Source organism: Schistocerca piceifrons, chromosome 10 (genome assembly GCF_021461385.2).
Source record: "Schistocerca piceifrons isolate TAMUIC-IGC-003096 chromosome 10, iqSchPice1.1, whole genome shotgun sequence".
Lineage (NCBI taxonomy): Eukaryota > Metazoa > Arthropoda > Insecta > Orthoptera > Acrididae > Schistocerca > Schistocerca piceifrons.
The window spans coordinates 33,169,079-33,192,471 of NC_060147.1; positions in this window are offsets into that span (position 1 = coordinate 33,169,079).

Consider the following 23,393-nt stretch of genomic DNA (forward strand, 5'->3'; position numbering starts at 1 on the left):
ATATACACGTTTAAATTCCACAGGGCGAAATACAGTGACGTGTGACAGAAGAATGCTATGTGAAAAGGCATGGTACTGCACTTTGACGCACTAAAAACCAAATAACATGTCTTACATTTCCACGAACATGTATGTTTTACGTATCAAACTTTTCAGAAAGATATGCGCTACAAGATGAATATATTTTTGAAAAACAGATTTTTTTTTAAATTTTTGACATCCTGTCTCAAACCCTCGAGGGGGAGGGTGGCGCCACTGTCAAGTTTATGCCACTGTTCGGAAATATTGTAGATCTGGGGCTGGACCATGTATAAATTAAATATTAGATTGTCTTTTCTGAAGGTGTTTGTCTTGCACAGTGTTTCTCAAAGTGTGGTCCTCAGATCTCTGGGGACCTAGCCCGTGGGTCCGCAACACCTAGAAATTGAACTGTGTTGTAATCAAATTGAACTCACAGCTGTTATACAAGAAGTATTTTTTTCAGTTGGTAAAAAGAAAATAATTTTTTAGTCAAGCAACATTATTTTTGAAGCGAGAAACTGTGATTTTGATCGGTTGTGCAAAGTGGCCTATTTGGTAGATATTTTCTCCTACCTCAAAGAACGTATCATGTGTGCAAGGAAGAAATGTTAATATCATCCAAGCTGAGAGTTAAGTTGAAGGTACAGAGCAGGCGTGGGCAGTATGAGTACAAAGCAATACCTAGTCGTTATTTCCAGTGCTCAAGGATAGTAGGGGAGCAAAGTTCATTCTGGCAGAATCTCCATTGTTGCCAAATTTATTCAAGATGGCTGCTCTTCTTGGGCGGTCCTGTACCCCCTCTCCTCGGTGTGTAGATGAGACAAGATCACAATTAAACTGGTACGCAAATTAGTTAAATTAATTATTCAAATCAATTACATTCAAAATAATGGGAAATTCAAAACTGGTACGGATTTCAAATTTTGGATCCCTAGTTCTACATCTACATCTACATCCATACTCCGCAAGCCACCTGACGGTGTGTGGCGGAGGGTACCATGAGTACCTCTATCGGTTCTCCCTTCTATTCCAGTCTTGTATTGTTCATGGAAAGAAGGATTGTCGGTATGCCTCTGTGTGGGCTCTAATCTCTCTGATTTTATCCTCATGGTCTCTTCGCGAGATATACGTAGAAGGGAGCAATATACTGCTTGACTCGTCGATGAAGGTATGTTCTCAAAACTTCAACAAAAGCCCGTAACGAGCTACTGAGCGTCTCTCCTGCCGAGTCTTCCACTGGAGTTTATCTATCATCTCCGTAATGCTTTCGCAATTACTAAATGATCCTATAACGAAGCGCGCTGCTCTCCGTTGGAACTTCTCTATCTCTTCTATCAACCCTATCTGGTACGGATCCCACACTGGTGAGCAGTATTCAAGCAGTGGGCGAACAAGCGTACTGTAACCTACTTCCTTTGTTTTCGGATTGCATTTCCTTAGGATTCTTCCAATGAATCTCAGTCTGGCATCTGCTTTACCGACGATCAACTTTATACGATCATTCCATTTTAAATCGCTCCTAATGCATACTCCCAGATAATTTATGGAATTAACTGCTTGCAGTTGCTGACCTTGTTCATAATACCACCACCAGAGGGCGCTGCCAGACTCCCCCACTCTCCCTCCCCTTCCCCCAATTCCCCAGTTGTGAATTGGTAGGAGAATGACGCAGTCTGTACTGAGCTGCTACAGAGGGAGGTACATTCCTTACTTTATTATTCTGATGGAACAGCTCGGCTGTTGATGTGGGAGGTGCATGTATTGGCAACTACATATCATTATATGATTCAAAACGTCGCTCATTGATATTTAAAACAAACAGCAAAGATCACCTAACATGTACCACAAGTCGAGAAATACGTGCACTCTCCGCTATCAGCTCCACTATTACAGACTTTATTAATTCTTCAGGTGAAAAACTATACAATGATGAATCTCTCGGACACAATATAAGAACAGCTATTGAAACTATCCTGGAATATGTCAAGTGAAAATGTTTTCAAAGAATATAAAGTTTGTAGATTTTGGTTGCATGTGAGCTGTGAGTATGAAGAGTTGTCTAAAGAGACACTGCGACATTTGATGCCTTTTCCTGCCACTTACCTATGTGATCAGACCTTTTCTTCTCTTTGCAGTATAAAAACCTTAAAGCGAAATCGTCTTAATGTGGAATCGGACCTAAGACTGATACTGAGAAACTTATTCTAGATATCAATGGAATGATGAAAGAAAACAAAGAATTCCATTCCTCACATTAGTTACCCACGTTTGAGAACATTGTTTATCAAGCGGATTACGTTAAAAAAGCAACACTGATTTTCAGTTACTATACTTACTGTACTGTACGTAACTGTTCTGTATTGCTGTATTTTCTGTGTTACTGTGCTGCTACTGTATTACTGTATTTTCAATTGAAATTTCGTTTACTAGCCAACAAAGACGTGTCTTTAAAACAAATGACTTATTATGGTATTTTTCTACATCTTTCTTGTCTGTGGAAATTCTAATTGGCAATTTTTTTTTCGTATACTATGTGAAATTCAGATAGTATTGGAAGGAGATCCGCAGATCACTTTCCGAATAAAGAGAGGGTCTGTGTCATCTGAAAGTTTGAGAACCATTGGTCTGGAGCTTAGCCCTGTATGGAAGTGAAACGTGAACAACAAAAAGTCTAGACAAGACAAGAATAGAAGCTGCAGAAATTGGTGCTGCTGAAGAAAGCTGAGGATTAAATGGATCGATTGAGTAACTAATGATGCAGTATTGAATCTAATGGTGGAGAAAGGAAATACACTGAAGCGCTACAGAAACGGGTATAGACATGCGTATTCAAATACAGACAGTTGTAAACAGGCAGAATACGGCGCTGCGGTCGCCAACACCTACGTAAGACACGTGTCTGGCGCAGTTGTTAGACCCGTTACTGCTACTACAATGGCAGGTTATCAAGATTTAAGCGCGTCTGAACGTGAAGTTATAGTCGGCGCACGAGCGATGGGACACAGCATATCTGAGGTAGCGATGAAGTGCGGATTTTCCCGTACGACCATTTCACGAGTGTACCGTGAGTATCAGGAAACCGGTAAAACTTCAAATCTCCGACACCGCTGCGACCGGAGAAAGATCCTGCAAGAACCAGACCGACGACGACTCAAGAGAATCGTTCAGCGTGACAGAAGTGCAATCCTTCCGCAAATTGCTGCAGATTTCAGTGCTGGGCCATCAACAAGTGTCAGCGTGCGAACCATTCAATGAAACATCATCGGTAAGGGTTTTCGGAGTCGAAGGCCCACTCATGAATCCTGGATAACTACACGACATAAAGCTTTACGCCTCGCCTGCGCCCGCCAATACCGACACTGGACTGTTGATGACTGGAAACATGTAGCCTGGTCAAACGAGTCTCATTTCAAATTGTATCCAGTGGATGGACGTGTACGGGTATGGAGATAAACTCATGACCTCATGGACCCTGCATGTCATCAGGGGACTCTTCAAGCTGGTGGAGGTTCTGTAATGGTCTGGGGCGTGTGGAGTTGGATTGATATGGGACCCCTGATACGTCGAGATGCGACTATGACAGCTGACTCGTACGTAAGCATCCTGTCTGACCACCTGCATCCATTCATGTCCATTGTGCATTCCGACGGACTTCGGCAATCCCAGCAGGACAACGCGACACCCCATACGTCCAGAATTGCTAAAGACTCCAGGAACACTCTTCTGAGTTTAAACTCTTCCGCTGGCCACCAGACTTCCCAGACACTGTACATATCTGGGATGCCTTGCAACGTGCTGTTCAGAAGAGGTCTTTACCACGTCGTAGTCATACGGATTTATGAACAGCCCTGCAGGATTCATGGTGTCGGTCCCCTCCAGCACTACGTCAGACATTAGTCGAGTCCATGCCGCGTCGTGCTGCGGCACTTCTGCGTGCTCCCGGGTGCCCTAAACGGTATTAGGCAGGTGTACCGGTTTCTTTAGCTCATCAGTGTAGATGTAGTTGGAGATGAGAAGAGAAGAAGTAACAGCAGAAAAGGTCAATCAGGAGAGGTCAGTGACATCGAACATGGACTGGTCGCTGGATGTCAGCTGGGTAACAAATCTATCAGGAGCATTTCAACTGTTCTAAAGTCACCAGGTCAAATCTCAGTAATACAAAGATTGGCAGCTTGCTTCAAATGTTCTGAATCTGAAGCTGCACTTCATAAAACGAAAACACAGTGTCAACAAGTCATAGCTGTAATCGGTAAATTCAAAAAAATACTTTGGAGGGGTATGAAATGAAAAGAGGGGTATGAAATGAAAAGATATATATACACTCATGCTCATAAATTAAGGATAATGCTGACACACGGAGAAACAATTCTCTGGTGGGCGGTTTGCGGGTTTAAATCACCTCGCGGTATGACCACGCGGTGCATTTGACCTGCGGTCGTCGCACGGTGGCGCTGGCAGCAGTCCACATCCGCAGAGGTGTGTTGGTGCATGTCAGAGTACGGTGCAGCGAGTAAGTGTGCAGACGTTTTTAGACTTGCTAATGGTGACTGTGTGTTGAAAATGACTCAAAGAACACATATTGATGACGTTATGAGGGGTAGAGTACTAGGGCGACTGGAGGCTAGTCAAACACAAAGTGTGATCTCAAGATAATGCAACGATTCCAGGAGACAGGAAACGTGTCCAGGCATTACAGACTGGACATGCACAGTGTATAACACCACAAGAAGACCGATATCTCACCATCAGTGCCTACAGACGGCCACGGAGTACTGCAGGTAGCCTCGCTCGGGACCTTACCGCAGCCACTGCAACATTTGTCTACAGACGACTGAACAGACACGGTTTATTCGCTCAGAGACCTGCAAGGCGCATTTCACCGACCTCTGGTCACAGGAGAGCCTGTAAAGCCTGCTGTCAAGAACACACTGCATGGTCATTGGAACAGTGGTCCCATGTTACGTTCACGAGACCACGTATAGTCAGAACACTCTCGCCAGGTTTTCGTCTGGCGTGAACCAGGAACCAGATACCAACCCCTTAATGTCCTTGAATGGGGCCTGTATGGAGGTCGTGGTTTGATGGTGTGGGGTGGGATTATGACTGGTGCACGTACACCCCTGCACGTCTTTGGCAGACGAACTGTAACAGGTCAGGTGTATCGGGATGTCGTTTTGCACCAGTATGTCCGCCTTTTGTGGGGTGCAGTGGGTCCCACATTCCTCCTGATAGATGATAATGCATGGATGATAACGGAGCTGCCATCGTGGAGGAGTACCTTGAAGCATAAGATATCAAGTGAATGGAGTGGCCTGCCCGTTCTGCAGACCTAAGCCCCATCGAGCACGTCTGGGATGCTCTCGGTCGACGTATCGCTGCACGTTTTCAAACCCCTACGACACTTCAGGAGCTCCGACAGGCACTGGTACGAGAATGGGAGGCTATACCCCAGCAGCTGCTCGACCACCTGATCCAGAGTATGTCAACCCGTCGTGTGGCCTGTGTACGTGTGCATGGTGATCATATCCCATATTGATGTCGGGGTACATGCGCAGGAAACAGTGGCGTTTTGTAGCACATGTGTTTCTGGACGGTTTTCTCAACTTATCACCAATACCGTGGACTTACAGATCTGTGTCGTGTGTGTTCCCTATGTGCCTACGCTATTAGCGCCAGTTTTGTATAGTGCCACATTGTGTGGCACCAATTCTGCAATTATCCTTAATTTATGAGCATGAGTGTATATTTTTCAATTGGTCTCAGTCCTCTACAGGGGAGATGGCTTACAAATCACTCGTGTGACAAATCGTAGAAGATTGATGAATATAGTGCGTGGAACCCATAGCAAATAGGCCTAACTGGGGATATTGAACTTATGCAGAGAAGGGCAATACGGGTGGTCACAGGTATCCTTGACGTTCGAGAGAGTGTCACAGAGATTCTAAAGAAACTGAACCGGCTGACTCTTGAATATGGACGGAGAGTATCCAGAGAAAGCCTACTTGCAAAGTTTTAAGAACCAGTTTTAAATGCTGACTCTCGGAAAATACTACAACCCCCTGTATATCGCTCACACAGGGATCCTGAGGACAAGCTTAGATTTATTACAGTACTGCACAGAAGCATTTAAACAGTCATTCTCCCAGCGCTCCATGTGTGAATGGAACGAGAGAAACGTTAATTTTTTTTTTTTTTTTTTTTTTTTTTTTTTTTTTTTTTATGGGACTTAACATCTTAGGTCATCAGTCCCCTAGAACTTAGAACTACTTAAACCTAACTAACCTAAGGACATCACACACATCCATGCCCGAGGCAGGATTCGAACCTGCGACCGTAGCAGTCCCGCGGTTCCGGACTGCAGCGCCTAGAAAACGTTAATAAGTGGTAATGTGGAACCCTCTGCCATGCACTTCACGGACGGTTGCAGAGAATACACGCTGATCTACAGAATGCGTTCCATAAGTAATGCGACCATTTTTTTCTGACGCAACGGTACACCACAGCGTGTTGTAACCGGCTGGGCTAAGTGGAGGGGGGTGTCAGCTTCGAAACGCGCTTTGTGTCATTCGGCTGCGAGCCGCCGGAGAGTCAGGACGTGGGTTTCCGTCAACCCCGTTTTGAGTTTATGTAACACGGCACATTGGATCATTCTGTAAGGCAACGGATCGCTATCAAATTTTTGCGTTAAACTTGGGAAGTCCGGCACCGAAACGTTTCCATTACATCGGCATGCCTTTGGGAATGATTGCTTGTCCAAATCACAAGTTTCCCGATGGCACAAGGCGTTCACGGAGGGCCGAGAGGAGATCACCGACGAACCTCGCAGTGGACGGCCATCAACCGCACGAGTCGACGAAAATGTGACACGTGTGCACGACTGGTTGAACTCTGACAGACAGTTGAGCCTTCAATTGATAGCACAAACTCTAAACATGTCAAAAACAACCGTTTTCCGCATTGTGACCGAAGATTTGAACAACAGAAAGGTGTGTGCCAAACTGGTCCTAAAAGTGTTGACTGACGAACACAAGCACATGCGAGTGCTTCGGTGCCGAGAAATGTTGGAAACGTGTGAAAATGATCCTCATTTTTTAAACGCAGTTATCACTGGTGATGTGTATTTTTGAGTACTGCCCTGAGACAAAAAGGCAGAGTTCAGAGTGGCACACCCCACCGCCGCCCCGTCCCAAGAAGGCACGCATGAGCAAGTCCAGGCTCAAAACCGTGCTCATTGTCTTCTTCGACGTCAGAGGCATTGTCCACCACGAATTTGTACCTACCGGGACTACAGTGAACTCAGCTTTCTACTTGGAAGTGCTTCAAAGACTGAAAAGGAGGGTCTCGCGCTGCCAAAGCGACATCGAGGAGACGTGGAAAGTTCACCACGGCAACACGCCGAGTCACAGCGCCTTCATTGTGAACGACTTCCTGGCCAGGACCGAGACCCCATTAGTTACAGTCCTGACCTAGCTCCCGCTGTTTCCTCGTTTAAAAGGACTCGTGAAAGGAAAACATTGGGACAGGATTGAAAACATCGAGGCGCATGTTACATCAGCTCTAAAGGACATTCCGGAAAAGTCATTACAGGATGCCTTCCAGGCATGGAAACACCGTCTCCAGAACTGTATCGACGCAAGTGGCTGTTATTTTGAAAATTTTTGATTATTTGTACTAATATATTCAATAAATGATTTTTTATGAATTTGGTCGCATTACTTATGGAACACACCTTGTAGATGTCGAACACAATAGAGGGAATCAATCAACTGGTTGCGAATCATTATCACCTAACCTCTTGAGAGCTTCATGGACTTACAAGCCTCATGGACTTAAGGCTGTAGGCACGGGCAGTAGAATACACGGTAGGCGACACGCGCAGGTGGGTTGTGCATTGTGACGTCACTGTGAACCCACTTGCCATGCCGCACAGCAGTGGACCTTATTGGCACACGTGTTTAACTCACATGCCTGTATAAATGCAATCGAGATTTTCCATATTTTAATGTATTTACTTATTATTATTAAGCTTTACATCAGACTACGTTTTCTAAAGCCGGTGAATTGCTAGCATAAAGCAACCGAGTGACGTCAACCTACACTACTGGCCATTAAAATTTCTACACCAAGAAGAAATACAGATGAATAATGAGTATTCATTGGACAAATACATTATACTACAACTGACATGTGATTACATTTTCACGCAATTTGGGTGCATAGATCCAGAACAAACACCTCTGCCCGTAATAATGGCCTTGATACGCCTGGGCAATGAGTCAAACAGAGCTTGGATGGCGTGTACAGGTACAGTTGCCCATGCAGCTTCAACATGATACCACAGTCCATCAAGAGTAGTGACTGGCGTATTGTGACGAGCCAGTTGCTCGGCCACCACTGACCAGACGTTTTCAGTTGGTGAGAGATCTGGAGAATGTGTTGGCCAGGGCAGCAGTCGAACATTTTCTGTGTCCAGAAAGGCCCGTACAAGACCTGCAACATGCGGTCATGCATTGTCCTGCTGAAATGTAGGGTTTCGCAGGGATCGAATGAAGGGTAGAGCCACGGGTCGTAACACATCTGAAATGTAACGTCCCCTGTTCAAAGTGCCGTCAATGCGAACAAGAGATGACCGAGACGTGTAAGCAATGGCACCCCATACCATCACGCCGGGTGATACGCCAGTATGGCGATGACGAATACACGCTTCCAATGTGCGTTCACCGCGATGTCGCCAAACGCGGATGCGACCATCATGATGCTGTAAACAGAACCTGGATTCATCCGAAAAAATGACGTTTTTCCATTCGTGGACCCAGGTTCGTCGTTGAGTACACTGTCGCAGGCGCTCCTGTCTGTGATGCAGCGTCAAGGGTAACCGCAGCCACGGTCTCCGAGCTGATAGTCCATGCTGCTGCAAACGTCGTCGAACTGTTCGTGCAGCCAGTTGTTGTCTTGCAAACGTCCCCATCTGTTGACTCAAGGATCGGGACGTGGCTGCACGATCCGTTACAGCCATGCGGATAAGATGCCTGTCATCTCGACTGCTAGTGATACGAGGCCGTTGGGATCCAGCACGGCGTTCCGTATTACCCTCATGAACCCACCGATTCCATATTCTGCTAACAGTCATTGGATCTCGACCAACGCGAGCAGCAATGTCGCGATACGATAAACCGCAATCGCGATAGGCTACAATCCGACCTTTATCAAAGTCGGAAACGTGATGGTACGCATTTCTCCTCCTTACACGAGGCATCACAACAACGTTTCGTTTGCGTATAAGAAATCGGTTGGGAACTTTGCTCATGTCAGCACGTTGTTGGTGTCACCACCGGCGCCAACCTTGTGTGAATGTTGTGAAAAGCTAATCATTTGCATATCACAGCATCTTCCTCCTGTCGGTTAAATTTCAATGGCCAGTAGTGTATTTCACCATCTCAAACATCACAGCTTTTTTTTGTGGAATAAGAGGCTCACATAGGCTTAGGCCTCATAGACCTGTAATACACGGAGAAACCCGCTATAATGTCATTTTAAACTCTTTAACTGCGTTAAGAAGTTTTCTTTTTCTATTATGGAAACTTACAACTTTGTCACTTTTTGTTTTTGTTCACTCTCATTTCGCTTACTACTTTGCATTTTTTTGCCTTGGTGATAGCTATCACTGATGAAAGTGAGTATCCTTCAGAAACGCGATACTGCAATGTCCTGACTAAAGATAAGGTCTTGCAAGATAGGCGACGTAAAGGCCTAGCCTTTGCAATATCTTCAGATAACCAGTTACTGCACCGTACTTCCATAATCACTTGCTGTTGACAGAAAAAGAGCGCTGAATCTCATTTTGAACATATTTTAATTTCAGTGACTCGGCGCTATAGAGAGAGAGAGAGAGACAATCCTGTAAATCTGCTTCCTTTTGCCTAAGCTGTTTTATTTCTGTTCCCATAAATTCTAGTTGTTCGCGTAAGCACGCATTGTCACATTCACAGGTGTGTTTGTTTTCACTATTAACGTTTAATAGTAGCAATTTCTTCATTAGTCAGTTACCTATGAAATATCTTCCACTTCTTTACAGTTGCTTCGTTTTTGTGCCCAAATATATCTCTGTCATTGAAGTATTTATCTTTATTCGCTATTGACCCATAACGGAATTGGCTTTATGTCTTGAACATAATACTGATATGTTTAGTTCTATACACGCGTAAGTTTTAACATATGCTTCGTATATTTTATGACATGCTCAACCACAGTTATTTATACTTAATTATATAGACGATTACCAGCGTTTATACTGATTTACTTACACAATTACAAACATTTAGCCATATATTTTCAATTTAAACATATGTTCACATTTTTTTCATCAGAAAATTCTGTTACATTTTAAAATGGATCTTCAGCCAGCCAGCTGTTCACTTTTCTTTGAAATAGTTTAAAAGACATGGCCCATGCTGAGGGTGATAATTTGTTAAAGATTATGAGGGGGATGACTGGATGAGTGGGCTGTTTTTAGTAGTCTGTGTCTCAGAATATCCATTTTAATTTTTCCTCTGGTGTTGTGTTGGTGTATATCCCCTCTTATATGAAATTCTTTGATATACATATATATATATATATATATATATATATATATATATATATATATATATATATATATATATATAAAATTGTAAGTATATTGAGTTTCCTAAACAGAAGTCGGCAGTGATCTCTTGGTCCAGCCCTACACATTTCTCTTACGACTTGTTTTTTCTGTGTCTTAAGTATATCAGCTACATGTGTGGAGTGCCCCCATACCAGCAGTCCGTAAGAAATGTGTGTCTGGAACAGTCCAAAATATGTCAGTCTTAAATAGTTAGGAGTAAATAAACCTCTCAGTTTCCGCATTAGCTATGTTACCCTTGATAATCTTTTGTAAATGGGACTGATATGTTATCCCCAGCTCAATCTGGAGTCAATATGGAATCATAAAAGCTTAACTGTTCTAGTTTCTATGTCATTAGATAGTCCTAACAGAAGATTCTGGGTCTTTTCAGGATTACACAGCAGTTTGTTATAGGAGAGCCATTTTATTGCAGCATTTAGTGGTTCCAGTGACATTTGGTGTAATGCTGATATGTCCTCGTGAACTGCAATTATTTTGTGTCATGCACATAGCATACCACAGACTGAGGGACATGATGCAGCAAATGGAGTATGGTACATTTAGGACTGAATACAGCATTAGTCTTCGACTTGCATGCCGAGTGAATATTCAACAGTTCACTTTTCAAATCCCTTTCATAATCCAATTCAGTAAAATGTGTTTAGCAGACACGAGAATTTTCAACTAGACCTGAGCATTTTCAACTGAAAACGGAACTGCTTGTTTACAAACATTTGTCGATTTTCGTTTCGCCTCATTGTTCTTAAGATATTCATGAAACTTATTTTCTAACTTATTTATTTATATATTTTTGAAGACAGTACCTTGTTCTCGAAAGAACAGTTACTGCTGATGACCGTGCAGCTTTTCCTTGGAATAAATGATGACTAACTGACAACCTCAGCTGCCGACAGGTTTTGTTGTTATACGTCGATGTGGACAGCTGAAAATGTGTGCCCCGACCGGGACTCGAACCCGGGATCTCCTTATTACATGGCAGACGCTCTATCCATCTGAGCCACCGAGGACACAGATGAATAGCGCGACTGCAGGGACTTATCCCTTGCACGCTTCCCGTGAGACTCACATTCACAACTGTCCACAATTCTACATACACTCCTGGAAATGGAAAAAAGAACACATTGACACCGGTGTGTCAGACCCACCATACTTGCTCCGGACACTGCGAGAGGGCTGTACAAGCAATGATCACACGCACGGCACAGCGGACACACCAGGAACCGCGGTGTTGGCCGTCGAATGGCGCTAGCTGCGCAGCATTTGTGCACCGCCGCCGTCAGTGTCAGCCAGTTTGCCGTGGCATACGGAGCTCCATCGCAGTCTTTAACACTGGTAGCATGCCGCGACAGCGTGGACGTGAACCGTATGTGCAGTTGACGGACTTTGAGCGAGGGCGTATAGTGGGCATGCGGGAGGCCGGGTGGACGTACCGCCGAATTGCTCAACACGTGGGGCGTGAGGTCTCCACAGTACATCGATGTTGTCGCCAGTGGTCGGCAGAAGGTGCACGTGCCCGTCGACCTGGGACCGGACCGCAGCGACGCACGGATGCACGCCAAGACCGTAGGATCCTACGCAGTGCCGTAGGGGACCGCACCGCCACTTCCCAGCAAATTAGGGACACTGTTGCTCCTGGGGTATCGGCGAGGACCATTCGCAACCGTCTCCATGAAGCTGGGCTACGGTCCCGCACACCGTTAGGCCGTCTTCCGCTCACGCCCCAACATCGTGCAGCCCGCCTCCAGTGGTGTCGCGACAGGCGTGAATGGAGGGACGAATGGAGACGTGTCGTCTTCAGCGATGAGAGTCGCTTCTGCCTTGGTGCCAATGATGGTCGTATGCGTGTTTGGCGCCGTGCAGGTGAGCGCCACAATCAGGACTGCATACGACCGAGGCACACAGGGCCAACACCCGGCATCATGGTGTGGGGAGCGATCTCCTACACTGGCCGTACACCACTGGTGATCGTCGAGGGGACATTGAATAGTGCACGGTACATCCAAACCGTCATCGAACCCACCGTTCTACCATTCCTAGACCGGCAAGGGAACTTGCTGTTCCAACAGGACAATGCACGTCCGCATGTATCCCGTGCCACCCAACGTGCTCTAGAAGGTGTAAGTCAACTACCCTGGCCAGCAAGATCTCCGGATCTGTCCCCCATTGAGCATGTTTGGGACTGGATGAAGCGTCGTCTCACGCGGTCTGCACGTCCAGCACGAACGCTGGTCCAACTGAGGCGCCAGGTGGAAATAGCATGGCAAGCCGTCCCACAGGACTACATCCAGCATCTCTACGATCGTCTCCATGGGAGAATAGCAGCCTGCATTGCTGCGAAAGGTGGATATACACTGTACTAGTGCCGACATTGTGCATGCTCTGTTGCCTGTGTCTATGTGCCTGTGGTTCTGTCAGTGTGATCATGTGATGTATCTGACCCCAGGAATGTGTCAATAAAGTTTCCCCTTCCTGGGACAATGAATTCACGGTGTTCTTATTTCAATTTCCAGGAGTGTATGTATTGTACCTTATAGACATTTGCCCATCCACTCATTACTCGCGCACGCTTTGGCGATTCCCGTAGGAGTTTTGGCAACCTGTGCGCATTCGCACAGACGAATATATAGTTAAAGGCTACCCAGCCAATGACCTTCGTCTGTGCGAATGCGCACAGGTTGCCCAAATTCTTACGGGAATCGCCAAAGCGTGCGCGAGTAATGAGTGGATGGGCAAATGTCTATAAGGTACAATACATATGTAGAATTGTGGACAGTTGTGAATGTGTCTCACGGGAAGCATGCAAGGGGTAAGTCCCTGCAGTCGCGCTATTCATCTGTGTCCTCGGTGGCTCAGATGGATGGAGCGTCTGCCATGTAAGCAGGAGATCCCGGTCGGGGCACACATTTTCAGCTGTCCACATCGACGTATAACAACAAAACCTGTCGGCAGCTGAGGTTGTCAGTTAGTCATCATTTATTTATTTATCTGCTTTGGTTAGTACAAGAGGCAGTTGCACAGCAAACCGCTACTTTGCACTTAAAACTTATTTTAAAAATCTAATGTACTGATAATTACAGCGTTACACTGTACTCAATCGCCAGTTACTAATAAAAATTCATACTGCCGTAAACAATCCCGTTTTAACTCGTAACCGTGTTTTCTCTCCTAAACGCAATTACATCACAATACATTATGGGAACTGCGGGCTACAGAGAGCTGGCTGGGTGAGCCATGCTGCAGCTAGCGTTGGTGCAGTTTGTAGGTTTCCGCCCTCTGTTGGAGGCCGGGCTGTATCGTGTAGTTGGCATGGTTGCGGTTGTTTGTCTTCTTCTCGTGTTGACTGGCGCCACTAGGTTTCGCAAGCCTTGCCTGTCCGCTAGTGGCAGCAGCGGCGGTTATCGATGTGTAGTAATGGTGGTCCTATCTTTGGGGCGACGTCGTTGTTTTGGCCAGGTCGTGTGAGTGGGAGAATTCGGTTGGGGACTCAGGAGGAGTCACGTCCGCACAGTGCGCGGACTGTCAGATGCAAAGGTTGTGGTCACGAGGCTGTACGACCTCGTCGTAACCCGGACCCAGCAAGCTTTAAGATGAGTGCATTTCAATCCAAGTAGAGAAACCTCCACCACTGTGACATCTCGCGATTCTCCAGTGACCTGGGTTCGTGTTGCTGCTCGTAGTGTCGCCGAGGCGAAGAGCAACGAGTGTAGTGCTTGGGGAAGGCGGGTCTGATTAGCTTTTCTCGACTTCTTATTACTATTTACTGCGTTCAACTTGTTACAATTTGTTAAGTTCAACCAGCGGTAATTTTTCCTGCCTGGTGGCCGCTAACGCCCCAGTTACCTGCCCTGGGGGTTAGTGTGTGTAACGGCAGTGTACGTTTCCTCGCCTTGCCGCTGCTGTCCGGAAGGCGTGTAGTTTTGACAGCTTTCTTGATTGTAGGCCGGTTGGTTATTCTTCTGTTCTGGTGGTAGAGATTCCCTTCTCGTTCCAGGTGCTCTAAACACAGTATTCTGGGGACGTAATGCAGACCGCCGGTTCCGGCTTTGGCGTATTGTTCCATCGTTGCATTTGGTTTATCGGACGTCAGGTAGATTATGTCATTCGTTAGACTGCCACTAGTCTGAGTTACCATCTTGTGGAGTGAATGCAGCTCTTGGCTGCCTATCTATTTGCTCGCGAAAGTGTTTGTTGCCGAGCCTTCTCAGAGGTCGATTCCTGGAGCACCGTCTGTGGCCCCTTGGTTGTTGTAAGACATGTGAGTTCTAAAAGGAGGTCTGATGGTCCGTAGTTCAGTGTAACGCTCCATCAGCCCACGCCTTCTGCGGGTATAATCTGCCTCAGTACCCTTTAAGGAACTTACGTACTGCTCCTCGTGTTTTATTATTGTATTATTTATCACAATACCTTGTAATGCCTACATTAAAGGTTATATATGTCTAGTTAATAGTTCAGGTCGCCTTCTGGAATAAATCTAGCAGTGTAGTGTTCAGTGGATGTTAAGAATTGTGTTAAAAAGTTTACCATCATCTTATTTAACCCGTTCTGTGATCAGTTGCTTGTTTTTTTAATTAACCTTTGCTATTGTATTTGCTGTTTTACAGCAGGTGTCTAATTTTTTTATATTATTGCTGTTCCTGGCGTGTAAGGCCTTCACCTGTGAGTGTGTTCATTTGCCTTAAAATTCTAATTTGGTATTTGCATTTTAGTAGTAAGCCTTAAAACCTTATTTACTGCCATTCCTGGCGTCTGATGCCTTCTGCTGTGTATGTGGCGACTTGCCTTTAATATTTCAATACCTAATTTGTAAGTTGCTGCGAGTTTTAAACAATTCTTTATTTATTGCCATTCCTGGCGTGTAAGGCCTTCCGCCCAGATCACAGTAGCTTGCTTTTAAGACATTATCTGCTGTATCTGTATTTAATGGTGATTTGCTAAATTGTAACTCACTTCATTAATAACGTGTGATATTTTTATTTATTGTTGAGTCTGGAATTACTGGTTTAAAATAAATTGTGTGTAACAGTAAAAGGCAACCAATAGTAACTGATTACGGCCCCGTTCACAATCGTAACCGAACCCTGCCATTCCTTGGCTACCAGGTCTCACTGCATTCACTCAGACGCCAGCAGCGCGTTTGCTTCTGCGCATAGACCTTGTAAATAAAATGGAAATGTCGTGTGGCTAGGGCCTCCCGTCGGGTAGACCGTTCGCCTGGTGCAGGTCTTTCGATTTGACGCCACTTCGGCGACCTGCGCGTCGATGGGGATGAAATGATGATGATTAGGACAACACAACACCCAGTCCCTGAGCGGAGAAAATTTCCGACCCAGCCGGGAATCGAACCCGGGCCCTTAGGATTGACAGTCTGTCACGCTGACCACTCAGCTCCCAGGGCGGACATAGACCTTGTGATCCGTACCGTGTGCTGTAGTACCCGTGGGTTTAGGTGTGTTGATCATTGTAAGGGAGTGGGGAGTGAAGCAGCAATCCTCGATCGGGTGCACCAGAAGGCAGCGCCCACAGGGCATGAGACAAGTCAGTTGTCTTGCTTGTGGAGCCAAGGACGCTTTAGATGTGGTTGTTGTCCTCAATGAAAATGGGATAATGGAGGAATTGGAAATTGTTGGTAAGGACTATGGGACCAAACTGCTGAGGTCATTGGTCCCTAGGCTTACACAAATCTAACTTACGGTAAGGACAACAAACACCCATGCCCAAGGGAGTACTCGAACCTCCGACTTGGGGAGCTGCGCGAACCGTGGCAAGGCACCCCAGACTGTGCGGCTACCCCGCGCTGCCGATAATGGAGAATCAAGACAACTGTTCCGCAACGTCGAAACTTAAATGAACGGATTACTCGCAGCTGTAGGTGAGAAGAAAGGGATGCAGGCTCAGCAGCAGAATCAGACCCCATTCACATGCTGCGAAATTAATGAGTCACTTTGTGTTCTTTTAGACACTGCTAGTTCTTTTACCTTTTTGGAAGACAACTGTATCTGATTCCACCAACCTGTGCACAGGTGGACTCTGTTGTAACCGGATGCTACAGCATATGTCACACATTACTGCTAATTTCCCTCTTCCACTCCATTGTGCATGTTAACTTGGGTGACAGTCAAACTGCTCATTTGACGCGGTACTTGGGCTATTAGATTATGTAGTGTCCTGCGGTCTGCAGGAAAGAACTAGCTGTCAATTTGAACCCACTTTATTATAATTAAAGAAAACTGCCTCCCTGGCATACGCCAAGTGTTAAATGCAAGAACAAACAGGAAAAAAACCTCACCAAAATCTACACTACAAAATAGAAAATACAACGTGCTACTAAAATACTACAGCGAATGAATACAATCCTAGGGCCGGCACAAGTACTGGCCGTGCTGCTCCTAGCGGTAGGTAAACACTGCCGGTCTGATTTTTTTTTTTTTTTTCATTTATTGAATTTCAATTCCCCCCGAAGGGGGCGGGCTGGCAGCAGCTTAGTATGCCGCTCTTCAGCCGACAGATTTTGTGACAAAGATCAAGAGAACAAATAAGAAAAACAGGCGATAAAATCGGAGACTTAGAGAGTAACAAGGCGAAAAGAAATCGTGGAACTTAAACAACAACACAGGGATGATGACGCTAATAAAAATACATACGAAGCAGACAGGGAAAACAATAGACACTTAAAAAAAAAACACGGCGACAGTCTGGATTCTGTTCGCAAAGGACATAAAATTCATACCTAGCGACAGCATGGTTTCTGTTCGCAACACGAGAAAGACAAACAACACTGAATAGGCACTGGAACACTGCACTAAAAAGTTGGCAAATGTGACACCACAGTCGAGAGCAGGTGGGGGGAAACTGGACAGAAGATGGGAAAACAAAAAAGGGGGGAAAGGAGAGGAAAAGCGAAGGGGGGGAGCCGGGAAAGGAGCTGAAGGAGGATGAGGACCCATAAGAGGGGTGGGGGGCAGACGCGACAGGGAGTGGGGTAGGCAGAGGAGGGGAATGCAAAAGGACTGGGGGGGGGGGGAGAAGGGAGAGAGGGAGAGGTGTAGTGGGGAGAAAACAGGACGAAAGGGGGGGGGGGAAGAGGGAGCCCATGGAAAGGACAGAGGAAAGGAGGGGGAAGTGAGGATCAGAGTTGATAGGAAGGATAAATGGAGGGAGAGAGGGCATCATCCGGGAGGGGGAGTTGATGGAAGCCACATTGGGAAAGGAGATGGAGGGTGTTGAGGTGGAGGGTAGGGGGGACACAGCAGTGAAGACGTGGCAGGGGGCGGGGATGGGAGAGGAGAGGAGCAACCAGGGGGTGAGGGGGTGCAAGAGGGCGGGAGGTGTAGAGGGCCGGTCTGACTGTCTGGGTGTGCTTATAAAGCAGAGTCGGCGGAGCGCTACATGAGTCATATGAGTTTCGATCGGTGGAATACTGTTACATGTTGTCTGGCGAAGTAGTTCCATGTTTATTTGGAAAGGCTGTTATTGTTTCTGTCCGCTGGCGATTTTTCTCTCCACGCTCCTGGAAGGGGTCGGCAACCCATCTTGTGTGTCGGTTGTGCGGGCCCTCTAACAATAAGGGACCGCTGCGACAGATTATCAGTAGTTGAGGCTCAGTCTTTTTTGACTCATCAGTGTTCTGACTGGTTTGACGTGGCCCGCCTCGAATTACTCTCCTGTGCCAACCTTTTCATCTCACAGTAGCAATTGCAATCTATGTCCTCAATTATTTGCTGTATATATTCCAGTCTCTGTTTTTCTCTACATTTCTTACCTTCTACAGCTCCCTCTAGTACAATAGAGTTTATTCCCTGATGTGTTAACAGATGTCCTCTCATCCTGTCCCTTCTTCTTGTAAGTGTTTTCCACATATTCCTTTCCTCAGCAATTCTACAGAGAACCTTCTCATTCCTTATGTTAGTAGTCCACCTAATTTTCAACATCCTTCTGTAGCGCCACATCACAAATGGTTCGATTTCCTTCTGTTCTGGCGTTATCCTCAGTATTGGGTTGGTCCGAATGGGTGGGAGGACAATATTTTACACTTAAATTTTGTAGGTTTCACAGCTTTTTATTTTGAACAGTATGGAGTTTCTGTTTGCTTCTGTCCAGGTAAATGAAGAGGTTGACAATAGTGTAAAGTTGGACCCAACAGCCACAATTGAGAGGAGCGGTCATCCTGCAGACATCTATTTAAGGATCTAGGGATCCTCACAGTAACCTCACAGCATAGATATTCACTTATGAAATTTGTTGTTAATAATCCAACCCAGTTCAAAAGTAATAGCTGTGTGCATAGCTATAACACCAGGAGAAAGGATGATCTTCACTATGCAGGGTTAAATCTGACTTTGCACAGAAAGGGGTAAATTGTGCTGCCACAAAAGTCTTTGGTCACCTACCAAACAGCATCAAAAGCCTGAGAGATAGCCAACTAACATTTAAAAATAAATTAAAAGAATTTCTAGATGACAACTCCTTCTACTCATTGGCTGAATTTTTAGATATAAATTAAGGGAGGGGAAAAAAACCAACTTAAATATTAGTGTCATGCAATATTTTGTGTAATGTAATATCTTGTACAGACATATTTTATTAACCTGACACGTTCCACATCATTACGAAGTGTCGTATTCATGATCTATGGAACAAATATTAATCTAATCTAATCTAATCTAATCGAGCACGTACGCCTTAGGAGAAAAGTGTATGCTAGATTAAGGAGAGCGGGTTTAACATAAAATCTGAAACGCATAAACTTTTCGAAGCATGTGGTGTCTGGGAATGGAGTTAAGGTTGACTCAAGTTGAACTCAGGCAGTAAGGGTATGTCCACCATCGAAGAGTCCAAAGGAAGTGGCAATATTTATTGGGATATTGGCCTGCAGTAAAGTCCATGTAGTCCACGGCTGTCATGGTACTTTCATTACTGTCACAGGTCTCATGGAAGCCCACATAAATGTTGCTCATGGCGTAATACTGCCCCAGCATCTGTGTCTGTGACGTGGAGCATGTTCCGAGCAGCCGTCCGTTTGCATTATAGCTTATCCAGACTTGATTATCGAGCTTGTATAACAAGTAATGTGATTCAACAAATCTAACAACACGTTTACTTTGATGCACGGATTAATATTGATGCTCACATACCCAGTGAAAACGTAAATGATGATGTCGTTGGGACAGGTTGTGAACACATAGGGATACTCTCTTTGAAATTGTGAAGGTAGCAGGAGTAAAATACATGGCGCGAAAGGCTATTTACAACTTGTACAGAAACCAGATGGCTGTTATAAGAGTCGAGTTGCATGGAAGGGAAGCAGTGGTTGAGAAGGGAGTGAGTCAGGGCTGTAGCCTATCTCTGATGTTATTCAATCTGTATACTGAGCAAGCAGTAAATGGAAAAAAAAAAAAGAGTAGGAATTAAAGTTCATGGAGAAGAAATAAAAACGTTGAGGATTGCTGATGTCATTGTAATTCTGTCAGAGACAGCAAAGTACTCAGAAGAGCAGTTGAACGGAACTGACAGCGTCTTTAAAGGAAGATATAAGATGAACATCAACGAAAGCAAAACAGGGATAATTGAATGTAGTCGAATTAAATCAGGTCATGCTAAGGAAATTAGATTAGTAAATAAGGCACTTAAAGAAGTAGATGAGTTTTGATATTTGGGCAGCAAAATAACTGATGATGGCCGAAGTAGAGAGAGTATAAAATGTAGATTCGTAATGGCAAGAAAAGCGTTTCTGAAGAAGAGAAATTTGCTAACGTCGAACATAGATTTAAGTATTAGGAAGCCTTTCCTGAGGGTATTTGGAGTGTACCTACATATGGAAGAGAAACATGGACGATAAATAGTTTAGACTCCAGGAGAATAGAAACTTTAGAAGTGTGGTGCTACAGAATAATGTTGAAGATTAGATGGGTAGACCATGTAACTAATGAGGAGGTACTGAACAGAACTGTGGAGACAAGAAATTTGTGACACAAAAAGACGAAAAGAAGGGACTGGTTGGTAGGACATATTCTGAGTCATCAATGGATCACCAACTGAGTACTGGAAGGAAGTGTGCGGAGGGGGGGGGGGAGGGGGGGGGGGATAAAAATGGTAGAGGGAGACCAAGAGATTGGTACAGTAAGGATATTCAGAAGGATGTAGATTTTAGTAGTTATTAGGAGATGAAGAGGTTTGCGCAGGATATAGTAGCATGGAGAGCTGCATCAAACCAGTCTAAGGACTGAAGACCACCACAATAACAAGGTACGAATCGCCGTAGGCAATCGGATGTTGCACGAACATTGGATTCTCATGTGCACCGACTTCCGTCTTGCCTCGTTCGTCAAACGATGCCATTTGTAATGGTATTGCCCCAGTGTTCTGTTTACAGTCTCAAATGTTTAAAACATTTGATGAAGCCGCCGACTGTGAAATACGGACTGTAATTCGCCTTTTGACAGCAAGGAACGCTGCAGTGGCGGGAATTAATCGACAGCTAATTGACGTGTTTTGCCCCAATAAGATGAGTGACAACGAAGTTCGTAAGCGAGTGAGAGCTTTCAACGACGGATGGGAAAATGTCCAAGAAGAACCGCGGTCAGACCGACAGTCAGTCATCTCAGAATATTTGGTCAAATCAGTGGACAAATAAAGTCATGAAGACCGGCGATTCACAATTGCAACCTCACCATTGGAAATTCCGAATGTGGGTATAATAACTTTGCACAAAATTGCCTCTGAAAAGTTGCAGCCTTGCAAATCGTGAAAGTTTCCGAAACTTCACAGAAATGAAATAGCGAGTATCACCATAGCCCGAGAAACTAACCATGAGTCAAGCTACAGCAAAACGGGTCGGCCAAAACAGCTTTCTACGTTATATGCCGCTCTGCAGTGCTAGTATCTCTCTGTACAGACGTAGCACTAACGCATTCGCAGCCATTGCAATTGCTGAGTGCTTCAGGAACACAACGAGCTGTTCCCGGGTGACTAAACCTATGCAGTTCCCAGGCCAATGGGAAGCACTGGTCATTAAACGGCGGTACCTGCCGTACACTGACCTTCGCGATGTTCACTCCTCTAGAAACTGCGACCAAATGCGGCTGGAGAACTGCTCTACAGGTTATTTAAAGGCTCGGTCGATTAGCTACAGTGCACCCCCGCGCTCCGCGAAAAGGTCGCCATAGCCAACCTAACGGAAGTGAGATGTGGGACCATTCCTGCTGTTCTGGGCCCCGGGAGTGGTAAAGTTCCGTCCTTCACGTTGGGTGCCTTGAACTGGCGAGAATTCTCAGAAGTCAGGAGAACTGTGTGTGCCTCCGCTCCAAAGACGATTTGAAATAACGGCCAGAGCAGCATGCTACGTTTCGCCATTTCGAGCGTTTTCTTTATTAATTAAATGGGAAATGCTAAAATTATCCTGCCCCCTCTAACCAATAGTTCTCTATGCAGACAATTCCTCGGTAGCGTCGTCTCAGGAAAATTAATTTATGGGGGGGGGGGACGTCAAAAAATTTTTAAAAGTTCGATTTTTCAAAAATATGCCTATTTTGTAGCGCACATCTTCCTGAATAGTTTGATATACAAAACGTATGTATTTGCGAGATTATAAGGCATGTTATTTGGTCTTAAGTGTGCCAAGATGCCGCGCCACACCCCTTTGCACAGCATTCTTCTGTCACACGTAAGAGAAGAATATCATCACAGGAATTCTCTACCAACTGCTGTAATGGAAGCCATAAAACCTACATTCAGGGACCTTGCAGATGAAAACTTACTGAAGAAATGTCTTCACGGCGGTACCCAAAACCCAAATGAAAGTTTTAACCAATGTGTATGGGAAAGATTGCCAAAAATAATTTTTGTGGGAAGAAATGCACTTGCTATTGGTGTTTATGATGCAGTTTCGTGTTGTAATGATGAAAAGCAGGAAATATGTTTTAGAGAAAATGGGAATTAAGCCCGGAGTGAACGGCATCAAAGCTTTGTATGCGATAGAGAGAGCGCATGTAGTGAAAGCAGATAAATCATTTTTGGAGGTCATAAAACCAAGAAGAATGCATCATGGGAATGCGAAAAGGAAGAAAATTGATTTGGAAAATGAAAAAGAACCTGCTTATGGGGGTGGACAGTTCCAAAAGAATGCCAAATACGGTCAGAAACATTAATGCCCATTTTCTCCGAAACACAAATTTCTCTACTTAGGCACATGCAACATCCAAAATAAATATCCTATTACTTTCAAACTTGGTATGCTAATTGAACACAAACTCCAGAATTTTCCAAATCTATTAAAAATTGTGGTAAAAATGAGATAATTAACTATAAAATTTGAGTTTTTTCTAAAAATGAAGTTTAAAATGTAACAGCTCATTCATTTTTTCATAAATTAAATAAATTCTAAAGTTTCATACACATGTATGTAGGGTTTGTATGCTGTGCAAAATTTATCGAAGAATCTCTCTTACTTATGAAGAAACGTGTACCTATAGCAACAAATATAGCCAGTAGTAAGTGAAAAAATGAAATTTCAAATGTTAAAAAGTTTATTTTGTTATATTTTTGAATTTCCTCTGCTATGAGTCTGAATCCCGAATCCTTCCTAGAGATAACGACAAAGTTTTATGAATTTATTTGTGAAGGTATAGACAGTGGAAATTAAAATGTCCTGTGGTGCCTCTACTGCTCCAAGTCGTCCCGTTTGACGTCCTACCTCCTAACCCCCCCCCCC